Source organism: Coregonus clupeaformis, chromosome 14 (genome assembly GCF_020615455.1).
Source record: "Coregonus clupeaformis isolate EN_2021a chromosome 14, ASM2061545v1, whole genome shotgun sequence".
Classification (NCBI taxonomy): Eukaryota; Metazoa; Chordata; class Actinopteri; order Salmoniformes; family Salmonidae; genus Coregonus; species Coregonus clupeaformis.
The window spans coordinates 15,327,722-15,336,574 of NC_059205.1; the positions used below are offsets into that span (position 1 = coordinate 15,327,722).

Genomic DNA, 8,853 nt, shown 5'->3' on the forward strand with positions numbered 1-8,853 from the left:
ATCGTCTGAAGGATGAGACCAACGCGCAGCGCGTGTACCGATAAACATGATGACTTTATTTAATTAAAGTGCAACACGAGAAAACAACAAATGACGACACGTGAAGTTCCAATACTGAATACAGACAAACAGCTTCAAGGAAACAAAAACCCACAAACCCCACAGGAAAACATACAGAATAAATATGGCTCCCAATCAGAGATAACGAGCCGACAGCTGACACTCGTTACCTCCGATTGGGAGTCATAGACCAAACCTAGAAATACAACCAACAGAAAGGCAAACCTAGAAATACAACACCAAAACAAAAGACACCCTAAATAAAAATAACAACCCTGGCTCAACAATCAGAGTCCCTGGAGCCAGAGTGTTACACTGCTGTCCTAATACAGTTGAAGTCGGAAGTTTACATACACCTTAGCCAAATACATTTAAACTAAGTTTTTCACAATTCCTGACATTTAATCCTAGTACGAATTCCCTGTTTTAGGTCAGTTAGGATCACCACTTTATTTTAAGAATGTCAGAATAATTGTAGAGAGAATGATTTATTTCAGCTTTTATTTCTTTCATCACATTCCCAGTGGGTCAGAAGTTTACATACACTCAATTAGTATTTGGTAGCATTGCCTTTAAATTGTTTAATTTGGGTCAAACATTTCGGGTAGCCTTCCACATGCTTCCCACAATAAGTTGGGTGAATTTTGGCCCATTCCTCCTGACAGAGCTGGTGTAACTGAGTCAGGTTTGTAGGCCTCCTTGCTCGCACACGCTTTTTCAGTTCTGCCCACACATTTTCTATAGGATTGATGTCAGGGCTTTGTGATGGCCACTCCAATACCTTGACTTTGTTGTCCTTAAGCCATTTTGCCACAACTTTGTAAGTACGCTTGGGGTCATTGTCCATTTGGAAGACTCATTTGTGACCAAACTTTAACTTCCTGACTGATGTCTTGAGATGTTGCTTCAATATATCCACATAATTTTCCTTCCTCATGATGCCATCTATTTTGTGAAGTGCACCAGTCCCTCCTGCAGCAAAGCACCCCCACAGCATGATGCTGCCACCTCCGTGCTTCACTTTTGGGATGGTGTTCTTCGGCTTGCAAGGTCCCCCCTTTTTCCTCCAAACATAACGATGGTCATTATGGCCAAACAGTTCTATTTTTGTTTCATCAGACCAGAGGACATTTCTCAAAAAGTACAATCTTTGTCCCCATGTGCAGTTGCAAACCATAGTCTGGGTTTTTTATGGCGGTTTTGGAGCAGTGGCTTCTTCCTTGCTGCGCGGCCTTTAAGGTTATGTCGATATAGGACTCGTTTTACTGTGGATATAGATACTTTTGTACCTGTTTCCTCCAGCATCTTCACAAGGTCCTTTGCTGTTGTTCTGGGATTGATTTGCACTTTTCGCACCAAAGTACATTCATCTCTAGGAGACAAAACGCGTCTTCTTCCTGAGCGGTATGACAGCTGCGTGGTCCCATGGTGTTTATACTTGCGTACTATTGTTTGTACAGATGAACGTGGCACCTTTAGGCATTTGAAATTGCTCCCAAGGATGAACCAGGCTTGTGGAGGTCTATAATTTTTATTCTGAGGTCTTGGCTGATTTCCTTTGATTTTCCCACGATGTCAAGCAAAGAGGCACTGAGTTTGAAGGTAGGCCTTGAAATACATCAACAGGTACACCTCCAATTGACTCAAATGATGACAATTAGCCTATCAGAAGCTTCTAAAGCCATGACTTCATTTTCTGGAATTTTCTAAGCTGTTTAAAGGCACAGTCAACTTAGTATATGTAAACTTCTGACCCACTGGAATTGTGATACAGTGAATTATAAGTGAAATAATCTGTCTGTAAACAATTGTTGGAAAAATTACTTGTGTCATGCACATATTAGAAGTCCTAACCGACTTGCCAAAACTATAGTTTGTTAAAAGGAAATGGGAGTGGTTGAAAAACTAGTTTTAATGTCTCCAACCTAAGTGTATGTAAACTTCTGACTTCAACTGTATATTATCAATATCTCACAAACTCCTTCCACAACCACCTCGCTCTCTCTCTCTCTGTCTATCTCTCTGTAGGACATATTGGATCAGTGCAGTAGAGAGCAGGAGTTTAAGACCATCCTGCTCTCTCTGTGTTATTTTCATGCCTGTGTGGCTGAGAGGCGTAAGTTCGGTCCTCAGGGTTGGAACAGGAAATACCCCTTTAACACTGGAGACCTCACCATCTCTGTCAACGTGCTCTACAACTACCTGGAGGCCAACTCACAGGTCACTGTTTACCGTGGTATAGTGATCAGGATGGTGATGATCATAACTGTATTGATGATTGATGATGTTTATATTGATGATGATGATGAGTCATTGTTCATGTATTTTGTGTGTGCGTGTGTGTGCTTGCGCATGTTTAGGTGCCGTGGGAGGACTTGCGCTATCTGTTTGGAGAGATCATGTATGGAGGTCACATCACAGACGACTGGGACAGAAGACTCTGTAGAACCTACCTGGAGGAATATATGCAGCCCAACCAGGTGTGTGTGTGTGTGTGTTACGATTGTGATGGTAGTGTTAAAAATAAACCTACACCCTTTCCATCCTGTTTCCCACCAGTTTGACAGGAAGTTGGCTCTGGCTCCGGGCTTTGTGGTTCCCTCCAACCTGGACTACCAGGGTTACCATGGTTACGTAGATGAGATGCTGCCCCACGAGAGCCCGGTGCATTATGGACTACACCCCAACGCAGAGATAGAGTTTCTGACGGTGACCTCTGATAACCTCTTCCACACACTGCTGGAGCTGCAGTCACCTGATTCTGTGATGGGAGAGGGGGCTTCACAGACCGTAGAGGAGAAGGTGTGTGTCAGAGACACACACACACACACACACACCAGGCATATTCATAACAGACACACTCATAGCAGACACACACATACAGCGGACCCACACACACTCATCCCTCATCCTCCCTGCAGGTGAAGACCATCCTAGACGAGGTGTTGGAGAAGCTTCCAGAAGAGTACAACATGTCAGACATCTACGAGATACGACGCTCACTCAAGGAGCTGGACCTGGGGCTGAAGGTGGGTTAGGGGCTAGGGGTCAGCTGGGAAATTAGACTAGGACTGATAGATGACATAAGGGTGAATTGGTAGTTGTCTCTCATAACAGTGATGTTTTTTTCTCCTTCCAGGGTGAGCTGGCTATCTCCTCAGAGATGGAGCAGATCCAGTCAGCTCTGTTCTTTGATAACGTCCCAGACACCTGGACCAAACTGGCCTACCCCTCCACTTACAGCCTGGCCCAGTGGTGAGTCACTGTGTGTACTCTCCCACTGTCCCAACGTGTACTTAAGATGATGTGTTGCTATGTGTGTGTGTGTTTACCAGGTATAATGACGTGTTGCTGCGCTGTAGAGAGCTGGACAGCTGGACACAGGACCTGGCTCTGCCCACCGTCGTCTGGCTGTCTGGACTCTTTAACCCACAGTCCTTCTTAACAGGTAACATCAAATCAAATCATATCAAATTTTATTGGTCACATGCGCCAAATACAACAGGTGCAGACATTACAGTGAAATGCTTACTTACAGCCCTTAACCAACAGTAAGAAGTAAAAATAAAACAAGAATAAAACAACAACAAAAAAAGTGTTGAGAAAAAAAAAGAGCAGAAGTCAAATAAAGTGACAGTAGGGAGGCTATATATACAGGGGGGTACCGTTGCAGAGTCAATGTGCGGGGGCACCGGCTAGTTGAGGTAGTTGAGGTAATATGTACATGTGGGTAGAGTTAAAGTGACTATGCATAAATACTTAACAGAGTAGCAGCAGCGTAAAAAGGATGGGGTGGGGGGGCAGTGCAAATAGTCCGGGTAGCCATGATTAGCTGTTCAGGAGTCTTATGGCTTGGGGGTAGAAGCTGTTGAGAAGTGTTTTGGACCTAGACTTGGCACTCCGGTACCGCTTGCCGTGCGGTAGCAGAGAGAACAGTCTATGACTAGGGTGGCTGGAGTCTTTGACAATTTTGAGGGCCTTCCTCTGACACCGCCTGGTATAGAGGTCCTGGATGGCAGGAAGCTTTGCCCCAGTGATGTACTGGGCCGTACGCACTACCCTCTGTAGTGCCTTGCGGTCGGAGGCCAAGCAGTTGCCATACCAGGCGGTGATGCAACCAGTCAGGATGCTCTCGATGGTGCAGCTGTAGAATTTTTTGAGGATCTGAGGACCCATGCCAAATCTTTTTAGTCTCCTGAGGGGGAATAGGCTTTGTCGTGCCCTCTTCACGACTGTCTTGGTGTGTTTGGACCATGATAGTTCGTTGGTGATGTGGACACCAAGGAACTTGAAGCTCTCAACCTGTTCCACTCCAGCCCTGTCGATGAGAATGGGGGCGTGCTCAGTCCTCTTTTTTTTCCTGTAGTCCACAATCATCTCCTATGTCTTGGTCACGTTGAGGGAGAGGTTGTTGTCCTGGCACCACACGGCCAGATCTCTGACCTCCTCCCTATAGGCTGTCTCATCATTGTCGGTGATCAGGCCTACCACTGTTGTGTCATCGGCAAACTTGATGATGGTGTTGGAGTCGTGCCTGGCCATGCAGTCATGGGTGAACAGAGAGTACAGGAGGGGACTGAGCACGCACCCCTGAGGGGCCCCCGTGTTGAGGATCAGTGTGGCAGATGTTGTGTTGTTACCTACCCTTACCACCTGGGGGCGGCCCGTCAGGAAGTCCAGGATCCAGTTGCAGAGGGAGATGTTTAGTCCCAGGATCCTTAGCTTAGTGATGAGCTTAGAGGGCACTATGGTGTTGAATGCTGAGCTGTAGTCAATGAATAGCATTCTCACGTAGGTGTTCCTCTTGTCCAGGTGGGAAAGGGCAGTGTGGAGTGCGATAGAGATTGCATCATCTGTGGATCTGTTGGGGCGGTATGCACATTGGAGTGGGTCTAGGGTTTCTGGGATAATGCTGTTGATGTGAGCCATGACCAGCCTTTCAAAGCACTTCATGGCTACAGACGTCAGTGCTACGGGTCAGTAGTCATTTAGGCAGGTTATCTTAGAGTCCTTGGGCACGGGGACTATGGTGGTCTGCTTGAAACATGTTGGGTTTACAGACTCAGTCAGGGACATGTTGAAAATGTCAGTGAAGACACTTGCCAGTTGGTCAGCACATGCTCGGAGTACACGTCCTGGTAATCCGTCTGGCCCTGCGGCCTTGTGAATGTTGACCTGCTTAAAAGTCTTACTCACATCGGCTACGGAGAGCGTGATCACATAGTCATCCGGAACAGCTGGTGCTCTCATGCATGCTTCAGTTTTGCTTGCCTCGAAGCGAGCATAGAAGTGGTTTAGCTCGTCTGGTAGGCTTGTGTCACTGGGCAGCTCGCGGCTGTGCTTCCCTTTGTAGTCTGTAATAGTTTTCAAGCCCTGCCACATCCGACGAGCGTCAGAGCCAGTGTAGTATGATTCAATCTTAGACCTGTATTGACTCTTTGCCTGTTTGATGGTTCGTCGGAGGTCATAGCGGGATTTCTTATAAGCGTCCGGGTTAGAGTCCCGTTCCTTGAAAGCGGCAGCTCTACCCTTTAGCTCAGTGCGGATGTTTCCTGTAATCCATGGCTTCTGGTTGGGGTATGTACGTACGGTCACTGTGGGGACGACATCATCGATGAACTTATTGATGAAGCCAGTGACTGATGTGGTGTACTCCTCAATGCGGTCTGAAGAATCCCGGAACATGTTCCAGTCTGTGCTAGCAAAACAGTCCTGTAGCTTAGCATCTGCGTCATCTGACCACTTTTTTATTAACCGAGTCACTGGTGCTTCCTGCTTTAGTTTTTGCTTATAAGCAGGAATCAGGAGGATAGAGTTATGGTCAGATTTGCATACACGCACATCCCCCTACACACTTACAAACAACATACCCAACCAACTTATGTTGTAACTGTCAGTTGCCTCTTGGTATTCTCTGTTCAGTGGAATTATTTGCTCAACTACCCTCTCTCCCTCCAGCGGTGATGCAGTCTCTGGCTCGTAAGAATGAGTGGCCGTTAGATAAGATGAACCTGACTGTGGATGTGACTAAGAAATTTAAGGAAGAGTTCAACCAGCCTGCCAGAGAGGGAGCATACGTATACGGACTGTACATGGAAGGTATACACTCCTCTCCTTCTCATGAACACATACATCCTAGTTCATTTATCTTCATTTTTCCCTCTTTGTCCCATAGGTGCAAGATGGGACACTCAGGGTGGGGTGATCACTGAGGCTCGTCTGAAGGAGTTAACCCCCTCCATGCCAGTCATCTCAGTCCGAGCCGTACCTAACGACAGACAGGAGACGCGTAACATCTATGAGTGTCCCCTGTACAAGACCAAGCTGAGAGGAACCACTTATGTCTGGACCTTCAGCCTCAAGACCAGAGAGAGACCAGCCAAGTGGGTACTGGCTGGGGTGGCACTGCTGCTCAGTGTGTGAGCTGTCAGGGTAGGAACTCTGCTTGTGAGAGAAATGAGGTGAAGGTGGAGAAGGATGAGGGGCCTGATGCTCTACAAGACTGTTGGTTAAAAAGGGCTTTTTTGAGGTTGGAAAGAGTCAAGGTAGTTTTTTCTTTAGTTATTCGTAGGGTGTGTATTTTCTGCATTATGTTGCTAAGTGAGAGAAAAGTTATTTTATGTAAAATACGCATGTTTTACTACATATCCCTCAAACCAGGTTTCATGCTGCTATTGAAATATAAAAGGAATTTGTATAGTACTGTTTTAGCACCTGAAAGCTATATGAAAATGTATAAAGCTATATTAAGTTTTTTCATATGAATTAGTATGAATATATCTGTATTTTTCTGAATTTATTGAAAAACAATACAGTACAAGCTGCAAAATAGTTTCACACATTTGATCACAGTAAGAACCCATTACTTCAAAGCTTATTATTTTGAACAAATCAACTGTATCGTCTAACAAGTGTACAAATCTAAAAGCAGAAAACATTGGATGGTACCCTTTACCTAGTCCTAGCATCTAAAAAGGAGTGGTGTTCAAGTGCTCTATGGTCTATGTAACACTTGTTAATATGGCACATCAGTTACATGTCACTTTAAAAGCTTCAATAGACTAGGGCCCGGTTTCCCAAAAGCATCCTAAGGCTAAGTTCATTGTTAGAACTTTATGGATGAACTTAGCCTTAGGATGCTTTTGGGAAACCGGGCCCAGAATCAACATGACAGTTAGCAGGAGGAAATCAACACTGCTCATAATTCTTCACTATTATCCCCTACAGTCCTCACACACAGGGGCGTGTATACGTTTGGCTTCAATTAAAAAGAAAATGACATAACAGAAACAAAATAGTGTTTGTGTGTTCTCCTAGTCACTGTCGTCGTCAGACCAGCCCAGGTCCATCATGTTCATGTCCAGCGTCGCGGCGGTGGCGGCCATATTGATTTTGGTTCCCTGTCGTACGCTGCAGGTCTTAGAAGAGTTCTGATTGGATGTTGTCCGCATGCTCACCTGTACCCCCGACCTCACCCCCTGACCTCTGACCCCTAACTCACTCCTGACCTTATGACTTATGACCCCAACATTAGCCATGTCACCCCTGACCCCTACCACCCCCATGTTCATATTCATATCCATGTCCCCTATCCTCTCTATCCCCCAATATCATCCAGAGAGAGCATATCCCCAAACCCAACCATACTCCCCCCACTCAGCTCCCTAAACATTGACTGCATCCTCCCTCCCTCCACACTCCCCCCCTCCACCACCCTCTCCTCCTTCGTTACCTCCCTCCATCCCTCTTGTCTCCCAGTCTCCCCCCATCCCCTCTCCTCCCTCTCTGTCTCCCCATCTACCTCTCCAATCCCACCCTGGAACCCCTTTAGCATGATTTGTAGCCTCCCCCCCTTCCCCTAGCTCCAGCCGACCCCCTTCTATCCCTCCCTCCGTCCCCCTCTCCTTCTCTCTCTCCCCCCAGGTTACCTCTATCCCTCCATCCCCATCCGCCTCCCCAAGACTGCTTGAGAAGCCCCTAATCATGGACTGGAACCCACCTATCCCCCTGTCTATCCCTCCCTCCATCCCCCTCTCCCTCTCTCCGTTGCTGAGGGTTCTGATAAGGCAGGATATCTTGGCGCTGTTGGACTCCTGAGACTGAGAACGGAAGAACGACTTCGAGCTGATGCTTGATGCTATGGGGGAGAAGAACTGAAAGAGAGAAAGAGATGGGGGGGGCAGTTGAACACAACCCAGATGTCATCATTAACCACACTATAAATGTGTTGTTACTCTAGGGATGCGGGGCTTTGACACCATACAACATGACTGTTTCTAATATCTAAATCTCAAATAAGGTTGTAAAACAAATAGAAAATGTTTATGAATGAAGCATCATGGTCTTTGAAACCCGGCAATTATGTAGGTTACTCACAGGGGTGACATTGGACCTCTCCATCAATCTCTCCTCCCACAGTCTCAGTCTTCTCTCCCTCTCCTCTTCTCTCCCTCTCCTCTTCTCTCCCTCCATCCCCATCTTTTATATGTCTCTGGCAAATTATAATGACGATCAATCTCCCTCCACATACCCTCCCCTCGCTCTCGCGCACTCTCTTTCTGTCTGTAGGAACTTTGTGGAGGAGAAGTTGGGGGTGAAGTATACAGAGGGGAGGAAGACAGAGTTTGCTAAGTCCTTCAGAGAGAGTGGACCTGCCTCGTCTGTATTCTTCATCCTGTCTCCTGGAGTAGACCCTCTCAAAGACGTGGAGTCACTGGGTAACACTAAGACAACTAATTTTGTAATGTAAAGATCACTGTAAATCTGCATGAATATGACACATTAACATTTACA

The 8,853-nt window shown here is 46.4% G+C and overlaps 1 pseudogene; it reads left to right on the forward strand.

The window, feature by feature from the left end:
• The window catches only part of LOC121581167, a 34,701-nt pseudogene extending 27,886 nt beyond the window's left edge, over positions 1–6,815 (forward strand).
• The last annotated feature ends 2,038 nt before the right edge of the window (positions 6,816–8,853 follow it).